At 47.1% G+C, this 12008-nt stretch overlaps 1 long non-coding RNA gene across 6 annotated transcripts in view; it reads left to right on the top strand.

Moving 5' to 3' along the window:
- Positions 1 to 12008, top strand: part of LOC106738191 (uncharacterized) — an 85735-nt gene that overhangs the window by 55914 nt on the left and 17813 nt on the right. Inside the window, exon 1 of one of the 6 annotated variants that reach the window (XR_009455605.1) lies at positions 10327 to 10921. The exons of the other annotated variants lie outside the window; for them this stretch is intronic. This is a non-coding gene — a long non-coding RNA (uncharacterized LOC106738191). Of the gene's footprint in view, positions 1 to 10326; positions 10922 to 12008 lie in introns of those variants that run through there. 6 annotated transcript variants of the gene reach the window in all.

Here is a 12008-nt window from a genome sequence, read left to right as displayed (position 1 = left end):
AAACTGAATGTGCAGTAACTATGGTACATTAATGAACGTGTCTACCTGCCCAGTATAACACAAACATGAGACCTATTCCCTTACTGTAAGTACATTACCAATGCACTTACTCCCACATTTACACACATGACTTCTTGACCATCCTTGAAAACATCATTGTGTTCACCTGCTTCTAGCCCACCCACATCTCTAAAGTGTACTCCCCACACAAGCTGGCTTGTCATTGTTTCTGGCTGTGATGCATCAACTTGCCTGCAATGTGTTGCTCACACACGCTCTGTATTGAGAGATAACATTGATCGTTTGTTTCTTTGCTTTGTTTAATTCTTCCCTTTTTGTATTGGCGGTGTAGCTCTGTGTTGTTTCTAACAGCAATTCTACCATTGCTGCTGCCACCACAACTGTAAAGGGAAGCAGAGGGATTTGGGATGTTGTGGTCTTTGCCAGGCCTTCTGCTGACTCCAGCTCACCCTTAAAGAACTAGGAGGTAGCGGTTCTCTCCTTCAGACCTGAGACAAACAGTCTGCAAGACTATTTGTGGTTGGGGCTGCCTGTGAGAGGGCATGTTTATGGCATTATTTCCTGACCTGGCAGGGGGCCCTTCCCATGACCCAGGGCCTTGTGTGGCTGCAGGTGTGTCAGCCTTTCCAGTGCCCAAAGAAGTGATGTGTCCTCAGCTACCATAGCCTGCTATGAGGACCTTCTCTATACAGCTGCTCCTCCTGCTAGCTTTGCTGTGTTTTCAAAATATAAATCTAGGATCTTATACAGCAGGGGTGGGCAGTTATTTCGGGCAGAGGGCTGCTTACTGAGTTTTGCAAGCCATTGAAGGCTGCATGACAGGCAGCCAGGGGCAGATAAAAAATTTAGAAAATAAATATTTAGGGGCCCCGTGGGCTGGATAGAATGGCTTGGTAGGCCACATCTGGCCCGTGAGCTGTATTTTACCCACCCCTGTTACAGAGGTTCCCTAGAGAGGGATTTTTTTCTCCTTTACAGTGAAGGTCAGGGCAAGATAAATATTGTTCTTCTGTCACCCTATCTCTTTTCCTTCAGTCTGGCTTCTCTTTCCCTTCCCCCTCTTGTTTCACTTACATGCACACATGCCACTAATTTTTCTCATGCCCTCACCCACTCCCTCATCTCTATCTTTCATCCCCAGTGACCCATCACCCCAGTATGTTCATGCACCCACTCAGGTACTGCTCTTCACCCTGCCCTTTTCCCCCTTACTCACAATCCTCCTACCAGTCACCCATGTTTACAGCTCCACTATGCTCAAAGCATCACTCACCACCCCTCAACAGTTTGTCACCCTCACCCCAATTTACATCCATTATGCGCCCACCCTGATGTCACCTTTCCATTTTGAGGCCCTGCCATTTTCCCTTCCCAGCTCGGAAAAATACTTCATTGTCTCAGTTCCTCCTCTCCATACCCTACTTGAGCAAAATCCATCCCCTCAAGCTGAGAACACCTCCCTCCCACCCAACCTCTTTTGGCTCAGAACTGCTCAGTCCTGTCCGACTCCCAGCACACATGCCAGAGCCCACTATGTATCGGTGGGTGTGTCACAGGGCTCCGGTGCACTGCACAGCTCTTGGCACTTGGAAGGTGACAGTTTAACCAAGTGTGATTTCCAAGAGTAATGAGTGTGATTTTAAATGTCTCATTGAAGCAAAGGGCAAATTCTTCATCCCCAAAGGGAGCTGCTTTTTAAAGTGCCTCACAGTTAAATGGAGGAGAGTGAATCTTCTTCTCCATGTAAGTGAGAAGCGCTGAGCTGCTTGCTCTGTCTCTGTGTTCACAGATCTTGCATTTTACCTATGCTGCTGCTGCCATTCTCATCTCAGCCCTCTTCCTCTTGAAAAATGAGATGTCAGCTCTTCTGAAAGTGGGGGGTTGGGGTATTCCTGGTAAACTATATAAAATATAAATAAATGGGAGCAATTTACTGACCAGCTGAATTAACTGAAGCAGAGATAAGTAGCAGCATGAAAAGATATTGCTGAATCTCAGCTGGTGTAACTCAGTGCTGTTGAAGACATTGAAGATAATGGTTGGTTTATACTGGTAGGGTCCAGTCCACTGGGGTTAATCCTATGCTGATTTACACCTTGTGGAAATCATTTAAGCAAATGCTGCTCTTGTGGACTGGAGTGACTTTGTTGGACTTCAGTAGGGTAAGATGAGGTTTGCAGTGGTGTAATAATGACAGGATTTTGGCCCACTGACTTCAGTGAGGATGGAAACCAGAGCAGAATGTGGTCTTTATTGCAATGTTTCTCCTCAGCATCAAATTTATCAGTAATGCCTCTTTTCCTCCTGGTGAGGCCCTGCCTGTTTTAACAGCATATTAAGTCTTCTAACTAACCAGGTTTCAAATCTAGGTGGCTGAATTCAGTAGCAATTTCAGAAGGTCCTTCAAAAACCTGTCATTCTGGGTGGCACACAGCTACGCACCCTCCTAGAAACATAAATGCTTCTGAATATAAAGATTATTTACATTCCCGGGCGAAGCTGCCAAACACTTTTTAAACGCATGTTAACGGCGCCTCTCTCTTTTCCCCTCGCTTGCTGATAAAGGGCCATAAACAAGCTTGACACATTTATAATAACCTTTCCCCCTCCCCGTCTGCCTTTCTTTTCTCTTCCTCTCCTCTCTCTCGCTCAGACTGCACAGGGTAATTTTTTATTATTCTGCCATTAGCTGGGAACATATTGTTTGATGGGGGAAAATAAAATGTTGAATCTCTCTTTATTTTTATTTTTCCGTCCTAGTGGCAGCTGTTTCAAATGCCACCGTTGGATGTTTGGTTTTAAAACTTTTTCTCCCTCCTTATTTTTCCCTTCTTCCCCTTTTCCCATCTCTCCCTTCTGAAAGGTCATCTTAAATGATGCAAGGATACATGTTTTTCAGGTTGTTTTTATCACTTATCAGGCATTCCCAAAGGTCATTCAAACTGTTCGGCAAAGGTTATGGGCTTATGTTTTTCCCTCCATTTTAGAAAAAAAAATTACTACTAGCCTACACGTGCATACACACACATGTGTGTGTGTATGTGTGTATAAACTAAACAAATTCCAACCCACTTTAAAATACCAGATTTATGTGATCAAATCTGAATGGATATCAGATTTGTCTTTTTAACATTGTCAGTTCCACTTCAGAGATGTTGGCACAGGCACCATGTCTAACGATTCCTTCCAGCTGCAGATGCAAGGGGGATATGGTTTAGTTGGTTCCTTGAGCCACAGGGGTGAGAGAAAAGGATCTGGGGTATGGGTATATGAGGGGAAGGGAATGTGTTCCTGGGCAACCATTTCTGAAGGAGTCCAGTGCTATGAGCTTGCATGGCTGAGGTTCCTTAACACAAATACCCTCAGTTTGAAAGGGCTTTTTTTTAACATGCGTTTATTTGTGCCTAGGGATCTATACAACCACCTTGTCCTCTACACATTTCCATGGTGATTTGCAGAGCAGAAATTTGTATCTCGCTCATCCCACCCAGTATGGTCACCCAGGCTGCTCCACAGCAGTAATGGTCTCAGATTAGGCCTGGTTGAACTGGTCTACATTTGACAGAAACTTCCCCGGTCCTTCACAGGGCACGAGGTGAACAGATAAGTGCCTTAAGCTCTCTAATTCAGGGATCCTCTTTCTGATCTGTACAGAGCCCAGCACAGTGTGCTCCTGGTCCCACCTCAGCACTGTGGTAGTGATAATTAATTATGGATTTGTTTGGCCTTTGTGTGAAGCATTGGCCTTAGACCAGTGCAGGAGGATGGGGCACTGCATTTGACAGGTGTTTGGTCTGATTTGGAACTGTTCATTCTCTAGAGCCGAGTGAAGCCCTGTAATAGGCAGAAGTCAAACTGAGTTCTTCATCTCTTCTCTAGACCCTCAAAGCTTGGGTTCTGTTCTCAGCTCTTTTGCTGACCTGCCATGTAACTTTGGGGAGAGGCAATGACTTGTCCACGTCATCTTATCTATTTAGGTAGTATGGTCTTCGGAACAGGGACCATCTTCTTCTACATATTAATATGGTGGATCCTGCTCCTATTATATAAATAAAAATTATTCAAATTTATGATCCTCGAATAATATTTTTAATGTTTTAATATAGCGTTTGAGTCAGGGTGGGGAATACGTTTTTAAGACTTGCTCTTTTCTGGCATGTGATATAGGTTGTGGTGTCTGGAGATAATATATGGTTTTGGGGCTCTTGCAGTTTTCTGAGCGAGTATTGTACATTACAATGGTTGGCTACTCGGCTATAACAAATAGAAAAAGCATTGCACTTGTGAAAAGGTAACACAAACCTTCACCCAATACTTGGGTCCAACTAAATACAAATATGATTAACTAAGGTGGCCCCAGTTTTCATCAGTGATTGAAGGTAAAAGTAGGGAAAAATAATATACCAAAATGAGCTCTAATAGGTGGTTTCATAGTTTCATAGTAGCTAGGGTCAGGAGGGACCTGAACAGATCATCTAGCCTGACCCCCTGCCACAGGCAGGAATGGATGCTGTGTTCACAAGACCCCAGACAGGTGATCATCCAACCTCCTCTTGAATTTGCCCAAGGTAGGGGCGAGGACCACTTGCCTGGGAAGTTGGTTCCAGATTTTGGTCACCCTAGCTGTAAAATATTGCCTTCTGATCTCTAACCTAAACCTATTCTCCATCAGCTTATTACCATTGTTCCTTGTCGCCCCAGGTGGTGCTGGGGAGAAAAGGGCTCAACCTATTTGCTGTTGATCTCCCCTGATGAGTTTGTAGGCAGCCACCAGGTCCCCCCTCAGCCCCCTCTTGCTGAGGCTGAACAGGTTCAGGTTCTTCAGTCCCTCCTTGTAGGGCCTGTCCTGTTGCCTCTCACCAAGCAGGTGGCCCTCCTCTGAACCCTCTCCAGGCTGGCCACATCCCTCTTGAAGTGCGGTGCCCAGGTGGTGTTTCCAGCAAGAATGAGACCATTATAGTCTGAGAAATCTTGCATACAGATTTGATCTAGCAAGCAAGCCAGGCTGAATTGCAGTTGATAGAACTAGGCCAATTTCCACCAGTTGAAGATTGGCCCCTAGAGGTTCAAACCAGGCAAGCAAAACTTTAATAATTGCATTTAAATCGGATATCGTCCTGGCCCTTCAGAATCCCTTCCTCTGAATGACACTGAGGTCCTGTGAAATCTTTCTTTTTACAAAATGACTGGAATTTTTAAGGGATAGAACAAAAAGCATCCCAAATTGCAGGGGCCATATTTTCACCTTTTCTGAGCCACTTAAGTGTATAGAAGGCTCCATCCCTCACTTCCGGCTCCTCCACGTGGTCTTCCCTCTGCTCGGTACCATCTTGTTGGGGCTTCTCAAGATCCCTTTTCTCAGCCGCTTCTCCGACCGCCCGAACGGCCATATGCAGCTGGGTCTTTAAGCTTAAAGTTTCACTCATTAAATCAGCCATAGTTTGAAAGATTGCATTTAGTTTTCCCCCCTTGTCGCACCGTAGGACCACTCTCTCATTTACGGTGCGGTCCTCCGTCTCCAGGTCTTCGCGGAGCTCGAACGGACGCTCACGACTCCTTAGTCTAGGCACCACCATGCAAGGGGAAAACCAGCCGATTGGCATCGTCTCTCCCATCTCTTGGGCACACCGTGAGCAACGGACACACTCCCGGGTGGGGGTCGGGCTTACTGCGCTTGCCGGGTCGACTTCGGCAAGGGTCACAGCATCGAGGGGCCTGTACAGGACCTGCTCATCGCCCGTGATACACCTGAACGCCACGGGGTGAAGATATATCTCTTTCCCTTCTAGGGCTCCGACTTCTGGAGTTCCCTCTTCTCCCCTTAACGAAAGGTGTCCACAGACACATCTCTGGCCCGTTCCGCCCGCCTGGTGGTACGCGAGGTGCGCCTCCAGTTCTCCGACGCTTGCTACGCTGCATCTCCCGCTTCTCCAAGGGCAGTTCTCAACTAATTCTAACTCTAGCGAGCCCTCTCCTGATCCCATCGGCATGTGCCGCGGTGATCCCGATCCCATCTTCGTCGCCATGTGCAGGCCGGGTCAGACCCCGGGCCTTTTTCGTCGCTCTGCACATGGGCTGTGGCCGGCAGCCCGGGCAGGCCGGGTCGGAGAGGGAGGTCGCCGAGCTAGAATTAGGCACAGACACGTAACGGTTGATTTTAAGATTGTTTACTTACACCGAGATGGTCGTGGTGTAAGCTGAGAACTTGCTTGAGTTGCGGTTACAACAGAAAACACGAACACACGTGGAGGTTGCAAGGCTCCACGCAGACAGAACACGAACAATCACGTGGAGCTTGCTAGGCTCCACGCAGACAAACTCCGGATGTCCAGGACAAGCGCGCATTAAACTCGTCGTTACGTCTTATAGTAGGCTCCGTTCGAAGACGGGAAGAGGTGGGCGGTGGATCAGGCCGCCAAACTCCTCTGAGCGACACACAGGGTTTCTATTACCCTGCCGCGCACACCCAGAGTCCCCACGAGATGGATGCGGAGTCCTCTTCGGCTTGGGTGGAAACTGCTCAAGCCTCTTATACAGCTAGCAGGCCAATCGCTAGCCGCCACGTGTGAATAATTTAGCACTAGCCAATTACGAGGCACGAATTTGCATACGACGAGCGGGAAATCTTTGCACCGTGCATTTTTGTGTTGCAAAGGGAAATGCACCCTGCAAAGATAGCTGCAAAGTGGCGGGAACACTCCTTTGCACGCGGGTTCTCTGCACAGCAGAACTCCTCTGTGCAATGAAGCTGTAAACCCACGGGGATAATTCTTAGTGCCGAAGCGCACACAAAAAAAATCAGACCTTTGGGTCATGACATTATTCCTGAACAAACCCTTATTCTAATAGGCCTCTATTAGTGGTATCTTTCCTGGATTGGGACCCTGAACTGATCAGAAAATGAGGCAAGAATGAATTGTCCTCTCTAATACAACATGAAACCCTCATCACATGAGCCGTTTTCCAGCATATTAATATTCATTTTGAACTAATGCAGGATGAATACATTTAAATGTTTGGCCAGAGCACATTAGTCATTTTTATGTCATACTCACCAAATGCATCAGTGTGATATATTGTGTATTTTAACATAATATTAGACAATACCATGCAGTATTTCATTTGGACATGTACAGAACAGTGAAACAGGGAGACAGCGACTGCTGGACATGGGGTAAGCTCAGGAAAATAGAAATAAATTAAAATATATTAATCTGGAGTGAATGTCATTTCCTTAATATATTACAAGCAGTAGCCTTAGTTTATTACAGAGCTTGTCTTCCTCCTTGTTAGCCTTCTCTTGGAAAGCTCAGATCATTGACTGTAGTAAGTATGAGCACAAGGTAATGAATTTGGTGGTCGCAGCCTTGCATATCTCAGGACCACTACAAAATTCAGTACCATTTTCAGGGGAAGCACAGCACTAGAATAACAAAGATGCTATGGGGTGAATTCAGGACACTTTGGCAGGAATGTGTGAAGGGTGCTTGTGCAGTGCCAGTTCACAGACTGCCCTAGCCAGTGCTGTTAGCTGGAACGAGAACCAAGACTGAAGTAGCAGGAGGTGATGTGGGTCTGGGATGTGGAATCTGTGCGGGCTGGGAGTGATCCGGGCCCTTTTTCGTGCCGCACGGGCTGTGGCCAGCAGCCCGGGCACGCTGGGTCGGAGAAAACAGGCGACACGCTAGAATTAGTCATGGACGCGTAATGGTTGATTCAAGATTGTTTACTTACACCGAAGATGGTCGCGGTGTAGGCTGAACAGTTTCCCAGGCACAGCTCCGATTAAATCCTCGTTTGAGGACTACGACAAGCTCGGGTCTCTCCCACGGAGTGGTTGAGGCTCCGTGGGTCCTTTTGTGTGCGGGGAGAGGGATACGTCGAGGATTGCGAATGGCAACGGGGAGAGGCTAGAGGCTGATCAGACCTCTGTTGCCTACTTGAAATGCGCTGGGTCCGATAGGCTCCGCAGCGCTTAGAGATCTTCGCACAGCGTGAAGATCCCTCCTCCTGGTGTTCGTGGAGTCCTCCAACTTGGGCAGAAACCACTCAAGCTTTTTATACGGCTAGCAAGCCAATCACTAGCCGCCACGTGTGAATAATGTCACGCAAGCCAATAATGGGACTCGAATTATCATACAAATGGCGGGAACTCTTTGCAACGAGCATTTCTTAACTGCAAAAAAGAAATGCACACTGCAAAGAAAGCTACAATTTGGCGGGAAAATAATTCAGTGGTGCCAAAGCACACACAAAACAAAAATCACACCCTTGGGTTGTGACAGAATCTTAGGAGCACGTTAGCGGAGCGGGTTTCATGTCTAGATGGACAAGCACAAGCAAAGTAGTGTGATGCTCCAGGACTGGTGTAGCAGGGAATGCAACCAGCTCAGGGTCGAGGAGCACCGAGAGTAGCTGGTAAGGGGCCAGGACTAGAAGAGCATGGTGTGCTGAAAGACAGGTGCATTAGCAGAACCAGGTGGTAGCCCAGTTTGGTTATTAACAGCAGTGCTGCAGGTCAGGACTGGGGTTCACTGGCAGAGCTAAAGGCTTGCGGATGGCTTTGTTTGTGGGGTGAGGGAACGCTAGGGGTCCCTTGGAGAAGAATCACTGACAAATGAATGGAGGGCAGTTTGGGAACACAGGTAACAGCATGCACATAAAAGCTGGAGGTGGGGTGGGGGGAGAATGAAGGGAGATAGGCACTGAAAGAAGGTGAAAAATGACATAATTATTTAACAAGCTTTTCTGTTTTGCTTTATTTGCTCCTGTGTTTGCCCAGGGCATTGGTGTTTAGTAATTTAGACCAAATAGATCTGAAGAGTTGCTGTAAAGGGTCGTTAAAAAATCAATGGCCGTTAGAAAGGGCCAAATAATGCCATAAAGAGATTAACAGCACCAAGGAGAGATAATATTCCCCTGCCTGCAGATATGGCCCTGAGAGCTTTATGAAAGAGAGAGAAATGAGCAGCCGCCTGATTGACACCCCTTTCCCTCTTTTGCCTTCCTAGCCCTGTAAGGCTCAGGGTTGGGGGGGCACTGGCTGAGGCCCTCATGAGGAAAGGAAAGCAAGAAGCAGCCAGAGTCGGGGGTATTCTAATGGCTGATGAATTGTTAGGCTAACCCAGACTAACTGCCGCTGTGTTTCCACAATCCCTGCTAAATCACTGAGGAGGGAATGGCTTGCTCGGCAACCAGCCACAGGTTTACAGCACGAAGGTCAAACTTTATGAGGGCCCCCTGAAAGCGTGCAGGAGAGCGCTGCAGTGCTGTGTGCCACTCGCAAGGCATGAGCTCTGTTCCTGGAAATGCAGGGGAACTGTCCTGGTGCACAAACAACTGCTAAAGTAGGAAGGAGCCCCCACCCCAAACCTGCAGCCTGGCCTCTTCACTCTGATAAGGAGCTAACCCAGAGCCTGATCCCTTACAGCCAGGTTGCTAGTTTTGTGGGCCCCAAGGAGTGGAGAAGGGATTGCAAAGCCTTTACTTGGTAGCTCAAAAGGCTGTTTTCTGGGGATTTGTGCTGCATTCTCAGTGGGCCATTGATTCCATTGTTAATTCCAGGCTTTTAGAACAAACTCATGTAGGAAAGCATTTAATTAATCAGGCTTTTTTTCTTCCTCCCCCACCGAGACTAACAAACCAGGGCTGTATCTCACCCCCAGGAGAGGGCTGGAATTAATCACTGCTAGTTATTGTTTATTAAATGCCCTCAGCATACTTGGAGCTGTGAAGAATGGATAGAGGGAGGCCTGAGCCATACCCTGATCTCAGCTGTAAGGCTTGGCTTTTGGAAGGAGCCCTTGTGCTCCACTGGGAATAGGAGGATAATCTCAGCCTGACCTTTACAGCTCCCCTCTCCCATGGACTGCCAGTGAGAGTCAGTTAAGGCCAGTTAACAGAGATGCTTGGAGAGGTCACTGGATTGAACCCCAAACTGGGCAGATGAAAGCTAAGGCCATCAAGGACATAATGGTCTCGCCCTCTAGTGGGTAATTTCCTGATTGACACAGCTGCTTTTCTGAGCACTGCAGTTGTGACAGTTAATGAAAGGGATTTAAAAATGGGGGAAAACACAGAAAGGGAGAGAGAGAAAGGGAGAGATTTTGGTTTTAAACCTCTCTTAGAATCACACAGAGAATCCAGGCACTGCAGGAGGTAAAAAAAAAGCACCTTAAAATGAATCTGTAATGAGTGAGGCTTGACAGAGTGAGTGTTCGGTACTAGAGTCTCTTGTAGCTCGAATGCTTCAGTCACTACGTTCACAGGGGAGTGACTGTGTTGAATCCTCTGTAGCAACGCCAGCGTTTGCATGGATAGTGGCTAAGTGTGCTATCCCTTCATTATGGCTAACAATACAATGGGGAGAAGTATATAAAGTAACCTGCCTAGCTGGGGAATGGTTACTACTGTACTTGGATTTTGCTATATTGCTTGGGGCAGGACATGTCCTTGACATGTGTGAGCACACCCTGACCCAGCCCAGCAGTGCTTTGGCTGTTTTAAGGTTTGGGCCAGGTCAGAACAAGCTAAGCATGGCAATAGCTCTAAGGCAGTGCCTCCCATATGAAAGAGCCTGACAGGCAAGGGAGGGGGTGTGTTGATGTCAGGAAGGATCTTACAGGGTCAGAGGACCTGGGAAGGGGCTTGCCAAAGCGGACAGACAGGGAAACCTGGCTGAAGGTATTGACTGTGAGAGAAAGAGGCTTTAGGAAATGTCAGGCAGCAGTATCTGGGATTTGGGAAATAACTGCTGAGTCTAGCAGGAGTTTAGAGCCTGGGGAAGATGGATTTGGATGGAACTCTTATTCAAAGAGATGTCTCAAATGAACTAAGGGTCCACCTGTCACTGTCTGAGGCCAGGGGAAACTAAGCTAGTGAACACTTCATGATAAACAAGGTAAGATGACCATGCTAATCTGTTCTTTTAATCATCAAAGGCAGTCTGTTTGTCCAAAGAGGCAACGTTGGGCAAGCAACAAGAGGCAATTTTGTGAGGGAGCTTTGATACAGCATGTGACAGAATTTGCACACACTGTGCTCTGTTAAGGACACTTGACTTTATCATTTTATATGTGGATGTTTGCCTCCAGTCTGATAGAAAAGGACAGGGAAGTATGTGGCTTCTCTGTTTTAGGAAGAACAGACCCTGAATTACCTGCTCTGATCCAAAGGAGCGGGTGCTCTTGCCTCTGTGTTGTGGGTGATCTGTGCTCTGCTGTTCATCAGAACTGCTAGTTACACCCAGGAGTCACTTTATGTGGGTCTGGGTTAGAATCCTTATTACTGGGTGGGTGGGGAAGGAGAATCATTAATTGCCCCAGGAGATGCACAGACCTCTCTGGGGCTTGGAGGGTTAGCATACTGCCTGCTGAGTGAGGTTCCAAAGGCCAGTGATGGATGAGCAGGTTGAAACACAATTTTGCCTTCCATTTCCTCCTTGTCTGCCAGGGAAACAATGACTTTGTTTTCTGACCTTAGTGTTTCTTGCAGGGATCTTCCCTTTTGCTCTGTCTTTTTTTCCTCTTTCTCTTTCCTTCTCTCACTGTTATTTCTTTTTATCTTTGTGCCATTTTATTTTTCTGCCTTCTGTTACCTTCTCTTCTTTTTCCTCTCCCCTGACTCCCCATCCTCCTCTTTCCCCACACCTCCACGGCACCTTGTTTCTCCCCCCTTATGCCACCTGGCACCCTTTCGGGCTGTGGAAATGAGACAGGTTACAAATGCAATGGTCAGCTCTGTGCCTTGACTTCCATGAAGCCTGTTACATCCAATCCAAGTGATCACAGAACTCACAGTGGAAGCAGAAATGGAGTCTGCACAATATTTCTTTGCTAGCTTCCATCAGTCCCTCCTGCAGAGCCAGCTGATTATTATCTCTATAAATGACTGGAAGAAATAAAGTGATAAAAGGATTAAGTCAGACATATTTTATGTTATTTATTTATATCTCCCGTTCCTCCCCCGATGCTGAAACAAGTTGTGGA

Source organism: Alligator mississippiensis, chromosome 11, assembly GCF_030867095.1.
Source record: "Alligator mississippiensis isolate rAllMis1 chromosome 11, rAllMis1, whole genome shotgun sequence".
NCBI classification, from domain to species: domain Eukaryota; kingdom Metazoa; phylum Chordata; order Crocodylia; family Alligatoridae; genus Alligator; species Alligator mississippiensis.
This window is presented reverse-complemented; position numbering and strand designations above follow the sequence as displayed.